An 8,062-nucleotide genomic window follows, 5' to 3' on the forward strand; every position below is an offset into this window, starting at 1 on the left:
ATTGCGATCGGCGGCAACTGTAGTGCGACTTCATTCTATGGCGGCAATTCGGCGGCTGGTCCTTCACCCCGAGAGGGAGTGACGGCCCCGCCGCCGAATTGCCAGACGTGCCGCCCCTCTCCATTGGCCGCCCCAAGCACCTGCTTGCTGGGCTGGTGCCTGGAGCCGGCCCCGTCCCTCAGCAAACTGTTCTCAAAGAAATCCTCATGTCCCCAGTTGTTGTGAGTCCTGAGAGTACAGGAAATTCAGGAGAATCTTGCATCCTGTACTTTCAGTGTTCATGAGAATAGTGTGTAACCCAAGTGCCTAATAGGAAGATATCTCTTTAAGAGAACCATGTGACGGGTAGGAGAGAGTTGTGTCTGGGGCCTTCATTGTTGCTAGGCAGATTTAGCCCTCCACATCCAGAAACATCTGGATTTTGGGTGTGGTTGTGGTAGTTTGGGGTATGTTCCAATAGGTTCCCTGTTGCTGGGGTCAGACTCCATGAGGGCCAGCAGTCAGGGCCAGGGCCGGCTCCAGGGTTTTGGCTGCCCCAAGCAGCCAAACAAAAACAAAACAAAAAACCAAAAAAAAAAGCCGCGATCGCGATTTGCGGCGGCAATTCGGCGGGAGGTCCTTCGCTCCGAGCAGGAGTGAGGGACCGTCCACCGAATTGCCGCCGAACAGCTGGACTTGCCGCCCCTCTCCGAAGTGGCCGCCCCAAGCACCTGCTTGGTAAGCTGGTGCCTGGAGCTGGCCCTGGTCAGGGCAGCTGCTTTACAAAAGGCCATGTGCCCTGTATGAGTTGGGAGAAGCTGAGACCAAGAGCAGAAAGCAGGCTGTTTCCCCTAACCGTGAAGCATTTTGCAGCAGGTTAGTGATATTGTAAACTCTAACAGGGAAGCATGGGTAATGTTAATTATAGAAAGAAGAAATTGGGAGGGAAAAATAATTTCTTCTATTTTAATTGTATACTTTGAATGTTTTTATTTTATTTTAGCCAAACTGTTTTAGTTAAATTGTCTCAACTACCGGTAGTATAATTCACCAACTTTTCTTTAAATGTAGTAATGGGGAAAGAGTAATTTATATTTTGCTATTCTCAGTTTTGTATTTTCTTGTAACAAGTTGGATTTTTTTTTAATGTGTACACTTAACCGAGTGGTTGGTTAATCAGTTAGCTGATTGGCTAACAGTGATTTTAGCAGGGGAAGAGTCAGCATTGATTCCATGAAGATTCCTACAAGCAAGTGGAGGGAAGATGTTGTTTTAGATTCAGCAGACTGTATAGATTTGGTGATCAAAGACACTGAGACTCAGGTGAATTCAGCCTAAGTTTTGGGAACCCTTCTTCTTCTTACTGTGTTTCTGTGGGGACTGAACTGTTGAGATTGTCATTTGTTTTCTTTATTTATGTATAACTGTGAAGATAATCTATGTGGATTATAAAATGGCCATGCTATGTTGTACAAATTAAATTATTTGTTTCTTTATCATAAGATTTTATAAAGTTGTTATTTAATTAAATTCATTTCTTTAATTTCTTTGGGGATTTGAATGTGGGGAGGTTGACCCTGTGCAATCTTTGCTGAAAATCCTTAGAGATTGAATTCTGGGTCTCCAGCTACTTTTCTATGTGAATTCCCGTTTTTTTAGGCACTGGAGAAGGGCAATGAAGTGAACTCTAGCCCACCCAAAGGTTACAAGTGCACAGCTCTGCGGGTTCCATACTTCTGTCAGAGATGGCAGAGACCTCTAGCCCACCCAAAGGTTATAAGTGTACAGCTCTGGGGGCTCCATACTTATGGCAGAGACCAAAGAGTGCCATGCAGGTTTGTGGGATTATTTTAAAGAGGAACAAAAATTATGGATATGGACGACATTATGGGATGGAGAGAGTTGCATGCTGGAACTTGACCCATAGCTCCTAGAGATCCCTGGACAAATCAGTTCTATCCCACAAAACACTGCAAAAATGCCCCAAAAGGCATTGTGCAGGACGGCAGCAATTGGCATACTGGGACACCTAACAGCGGTGCACTGCACTTTACATCGACACAAGTGCTCCTGGTGAGTAGTGGTGCAAGTAGAAATCTTTTCTTGCCGGTACTGCACTCATGGGAGGGACACAAGGGGGGGGGGGGCATGTGACCTCCCCACATGACACTCCATGTGACTCCTCCCCACTCCGCCCCCAGCCTGGGGCCCCCATGCTCTCCCCGTCCCCTCCAACATCCCCCTTACCTGTCTAAAATTTTACAACTGCATTTGTTAAACAGATACAGTTGTAAAATGATGCTTTGGGCCCCAGGTGCCACTTGTACTTCCAGGTGTCATTGAGGATCCAGCAGCACCCCAAATTGAAAACTTCTTAAATGAAGGAAGGATAGGAAGAACAATCACCCCACTTTCCCTTAATACACTATTAGTGCCTCCCTTATGTCCAAACTAAGTTTCTGCCAGCTTACCTTTATCTAAGGGTATGTCTTCACTACCAACGTTAAAGCACGGCTGTGGCAGCGCTTTAACGTGGCTGTGTAGTCGCGGCACTAGTGCTGGGAGAGAGCTCTCCCAGCACTGTAAAAAACCCACCCCCATGAGGGGAGTAGCTCCCAGCGTTGGGAGCGCGGCTCCCAGCACTGGTGCATTGTCTACACTGCCACTTTACAGCGCTGAAACTTGCATCGCTCAGGGGTGTGTTTTTTCACAACCCTGAGCGAGAAAGTTTCAGCGATGTAAAGTGGCAGTGTAGACAAGGCCTAAGTATTGCTCTTCGCCAGGCACTAGGAAAGCAAAGATGCTGCGTCATCTGGTTTTGATGGAAAAGAGGCATAGAGCTGTGTGTCTCATGTGCATCTTGATAGAACTACAGCCAAAATTGTTTTATTATTTTCCTCAGCATGACATACAGGAGGGGCAATCAAAATCAGCCTGTCAGAATGTGCATGAGAACTGTCTCTGGACAGATAAGCAATTGATCAAAATCACATTCTCTGATCTCTTGGGGCCAAATCCTGTTCCCATTGAAACCAAAAGAAATTTTGCTATTGAGTTCAATGGGAACAGGCTTTGACATTTGGAGAGGAAAGAACAAAACCACTCAAGCAAGGGCTATGTTGCTTATACCACAGGTATCAAAGGCTGCTGACTCGTGAGAAAGTCAGCAGACATCTGATCTTTGTCTATTGCAAGGGAGAAATCAGCAATCAAATGAGGCTAGAACAGTCTTTGTACCATATACAACTCCCCCCAGCCTCCATTACACACCGCCCATGCCTGCACATGCACAAGTGATATACAAACTTTGGTGGCTGTATACTGACGTAACTTGCAACAGTGAACGTTTGTAGTGCAGACATGGCCTAAATCTGTTTTAACCAATTTAAAGCAGTGCAACTTTGAACACAGGCACTAAAGGAGACATTAGGAGTTGCTATGGGACCTCTCCAGGGTGCTTTCTTATATATGTTCAGATAGAGAGGGGAGTTAGCAACTGAAAGGAAACTGTTGGGAGGCAGACTCAATCGGAACTGGGGGGAAAGTCTGTTATTCTGTCACTGAGATCAGTGGAAGCAAATAAAAAAAAGGGATACCGGGTGCTACATTTCTAAAAGGGCTAATTTTAAATTTATTTTAGTTCCTAAACAAATTATAACAGAGTTCCTTGTAAATGCTCTGAACATTGATTCCTGCACCCAAAGAGTAATGTTGGAAGGATATAATGTATTTTTTAATCCACAATAAAGAGGTTGGAAACTTGCTTTAAGTGCAAAATTTAAACTTAACGGTAGCACTGACTGGTGCCTCAAATAATTTGTTTACATTGCAGTGGTACCCAAAGGCCCAATCCGGATTGGACCCCCATGGTAGTGCCGCTGCTGCTCATTCCAAAATACTGCTTTAGGCTAAACGACCAAGAAAACCCTGACAGTTATTCACAACCCGCCCCGCTAGTCCGAGCCAAGCCAGCGTGAGGGAGGCGGCAGGGTGACTGGGGAGCGGAGGAGGAGGAGAGACGAGTCTAGCTGGGCCTGGCTGGAGAGGCTCCTGCACGGAGCTCCCTCCATCAGCGAAGGCTGGGGCTCTGAGAAGCCCGATCTCGCCCTCCGCAATGTGGGGCCCCAGCGGAGCCGAGGCTGGAGAAGCCCCGCTGGCAGCGATGGGCGCCCGGCGGGACCGAGAGCTCCCAAACCAGCCCAGCGGGGGCGCCACGTGCGGGCCCGGCCCGAAGGTTGGTCACAGCTGGGGGCAGCAGACCCGTACTCGCGCGCGCGCAACAGGAGAGAGAAGACGGAGGGCGGCATCCCAGCCCCCGCCTGGCTGCTCTCACCTCAGGCGGCGGTAGCGGCCGCGACACAGCAGGGTCCCCGGGCAGCGCCTCCTCCGCCCGCCGGCTCCGGTGTAGCTGCAGCCCGGCAGGGCAAATCCCGCTGCGCCAGGAGAGCGGAGGGGAAGGGGTCGCGGGGGTGACAGCGCTGCTGCTGCTGCTTCTCCCCGCCCGCCTCCAGCGGCCCCACAGCACCGCCTCCCCGCCCCCTCCGCGGCGGCTCCTGCTCCATGTCATAGAGGGGCTGGCAGCTCCCCCTCCTCCCCGCTCCCGTCTTCATTCCCGCCTATCCCCAGGCTCTCAGGCGCAGACACGCCTCCGCTCGCAAATGCCGGGAGAATGCGGAGATGGGCCGGGGCTAGGGAGGCAGAGGAGGCGGCCCCGGGAGCAAGCCCGCCCCGGGAGAGGGGCATCGGGAGCGCAGGCGGCCCTCGCCCGGCGATGGGGCGGGAATATCAACTTTGAGAAGGAGCGAAGACGTTGTGGCTCAGCCAGCCGCGGTCTCCCCCCACAACTCCACCTTTAGCCTCCAGATCCCTCAGTGCCCCAGCTCACTTCTTAGGGTGATGGTTGTGACCCCCGTTAAGATAACAGAGATTCCTCGCCAAACCCCTCATTTTCAGCGCTACAGCGGTCTCACGGACTTGTCTTTGGTTTCTGGTACTTAGCCCAAAGCTGACTGCTGATTTTCCTCAAACTCGAGAAAAAAAAGGGGGGGGGGCAGATCAAGGTTTTATGAATTAGGAGACACTGTTAAAAAAAAGTTGTAGTTTAAGACATTTTTCTTGCCATTCAGAAAATGACTATAAATGATTAATGGCATGGAGAGTCAACTTATAAAGTTTGTGGATGATTCCAAGCTGGGAGGGGTTGCAGCTGCTTTGGAATCCAGAATGATCTGCATGGGTGGTGGTTGTAAGACGCTAAGCCTCCATTTTGGAGGTGTGCGTGTGCAACGTTAAATTGGCCCTTGTTCAGCAATGCCCCAATATGCCCTGTTAACTGCCAACCCTATGGTGGCTGAAATTTACAAGTCCTTTACGTCCTTTTACAACTCATTCATTCTCACCCATAGGATTCCATCTAACACTATTAAAGGACAACGGGCGGGGGAAGGGAGGGAAGGTTGCCCACGCCTCTACCCTCTTTGAGCAATGTCTTACTATGCACATACTCATGCTGGTCTTTTGCATTATAAGATTCAGGACAGACCAGCTTAAATTAGATCATTCTGTTGAGAGGGGAGTCAATGGTAGATGACTTTTAGCTCCTTTAATAACAAATGGATATTTGTATCTCTGCTATGATTCCACAATCCTTGATGCTTTGTTGGCTGAATAGTAAAGATTTTCCTTGCTGGTGGTAAAGTAGAGAGTAGTTAATCAGTAGTTGTTTTTAACACAAAACTTGAGGAAAGGCACTAAAGAGCCCATATTCTCAAGGATATTTAGGTGCCTAACTCCCACTGAAATCAACGAGGATTTTATTTAAGGATCTGGGCCTAACTGCTTCAAAAGATGTTTATTAGGTGCATAACTAAGCACCTCTCTCAATAGTTTGGTGATTGGTCTTCCACATTACTTGAGTTCAGCATACCTTTGAATTTATTTTGACTCAAAGGAAGGCACACATAGAGATTTTTGTCAGAGCTGTCTGGCCAATTTAGTTTAGTTCATATTAAATTAACTCATAGAAGCTGCTGTATTCTCAAGGATGCAAAGCAGGGAGTCTCAACTGACTTAGTAGCTTTTGTTTAGCTATTACATAATCAAGGGAATAAGTAAAAGTGGAGTTCATGTCTTACTCAGAGTCCTTATACTCTGTATTGTATTTATGCCAAACGGCATATCTACTGTAGATCTTCAAATGCTTTGAGTTCAATTTCACTCTTTGGTCCTGGTGTTACCCTAAATTTTAGACACCAATTAAATTAGCCTACAGTAGCACTTCTAATTTAACAAAAGGGTAACAAGGTTGTGGCCTGCCCTAAAGGAATTGCCAGGGTGTTACCAGGGGGCTTGTCTCCAACCTGCAGGATTCCCCAGAGCAAGCTAGTCTTGCTAACCCCTGAAAGGACATGGATACAGTTGTATTCCCTCTAAGCTGCGCGGTCACCCAGGAGTGATTCAAGTGCTGCGCACTTGATTAGCAGAGCCGCACACATCCAGCAGCATGTATTCAGGTGCCCGTCCCCTCGCAGCTTTGCAGCCACGTTGCCCCTGCAGCTGCTCCCGGGACCCTCCTGCTGGCTGTGCAGAGTGTGCGGGGAAAGGGATGCTGATGTCAGGGTGTCCCTCTTCCAGGGCCGGCTCCAGCTTTTTTGCCGCCCCAAGCGGCGAAGCAGGAAAAAAAAAAAAAAAAAACAGATCAGAAGCCGATCAGCGGCAGCTCAATCGTGCCACTTCATTCTTTGGCGGCAGGTCCTTCGCTCCCTCTCTTCCTCTTTGGCGGCACTTCGGGGGCAGCTGAAAGAGGAAGAGAGGGACTGAGGGACCCGCTGCCGAAGACCTGGACCATGCCGCCCCTTTCCATTGGCCGCCCCAAACACCTGCTTCCTTTGCTGGTGCCTGGAGCCGGCCCCACCCCCTCCCCCCACTCCTGTATCCCATCTCCACAGAGCAGGGGAGAGGGGACAGGGCTCAGGACTTAGAGCAGAAGAGAGCCACTGCTGTCTGAGGTCTGAACAAGCCTTCTGGGCGGTGAGTGAGTGCCTTAAAGAGACAGTGCACTGTCTCTCAGAGACTTCCCCAGAAGCCAGCTCACACAATCTCTCTCTCTCTCACACACATACACACACACTCTCTCTCCCCCTCCACCCTGCCCATGTACCCTATCTCTGCAGAGTGGGGGAGAGGAGGGGAAACAGGGCTCAGGAGCAGGAGAGCTTTCAATGAGTGCCTTAAAGAGACAGCGTACGGCATCTCTCAGAAAATTCCCCAACAGCCAGCACACACAATCTCTGTGTCACACAGTCTTTCACACTCACCTCCCAACACATACTTGTATTATGGTTGTTGGTACTTCTTGGTATTTCCTGCAATGCACGTATATTCTCTGTAATTTTATTCTTTCAAAGTGTGTTATTTTAGTTTGACTGATCTATGCATTTCATAATTTTTATTTCTCTTACACTTAAATTTAATTCTTTGAGTAGTGAGTTCTAAAATGCCAACTTGTCCTGGCTGGAGTAATTATCCCTATGGTAACTTTTTAAAAATATATATTATATCTAGGTTTTTTGTTTCTACTGGTGCACATCCACCCATACCTTGGTGCACATAACAAAATTTATTCCACGCATGGATGGAAAAAATTAGAGGGAACAGTGGGATACAGCCTTCTGCTTAAGGACTGACACACACAAGCAGAAATTCTTCGAAAACATATGCATTATTAATTTAAAAAAATAAGTAATTGCAGTATTTTTAATAGAAGCAAGAAAGAATACATAAAATATATTAAAATACAATAGAATTATATCTAGGATTGAAGCGGCGCACCAAAATAAAAGACACAGACTACACAGGATATGTAGATCATATAACAGTTACAATGTAATAGATATATATATATATGCAGGTATGAGTCTCTATATACACTAAGGCTCTAGTCTAGATGTTGCTATTCAATAACATGCTTAATACAATGTAATATATCTTACCTTTATAAATCATTACAATATTATAGTTTTAGAGATAATTATTTAATTAATACTAACATTTAATAGTTAATCGTTTAATATATTAATATTTA

The sequence above is a fragment of the Terrapene carolina genome, unplaced genomic scaffold (genome assembly GCF_002925995.2).
Source record: "Terrapene carolina triunguis isolate 2854851 unplaced genomic scaffold, T_m_triunguis-2.0 Scaffold21, whole genome shotgun sequence".
In the NCBI taxonomy this organism is placed as follows: domain Eukaryota; kingdom Metazoa; phylum Chordata; order Testudines; family Emydidae; genus Terrapene; species Terrapene triunguis.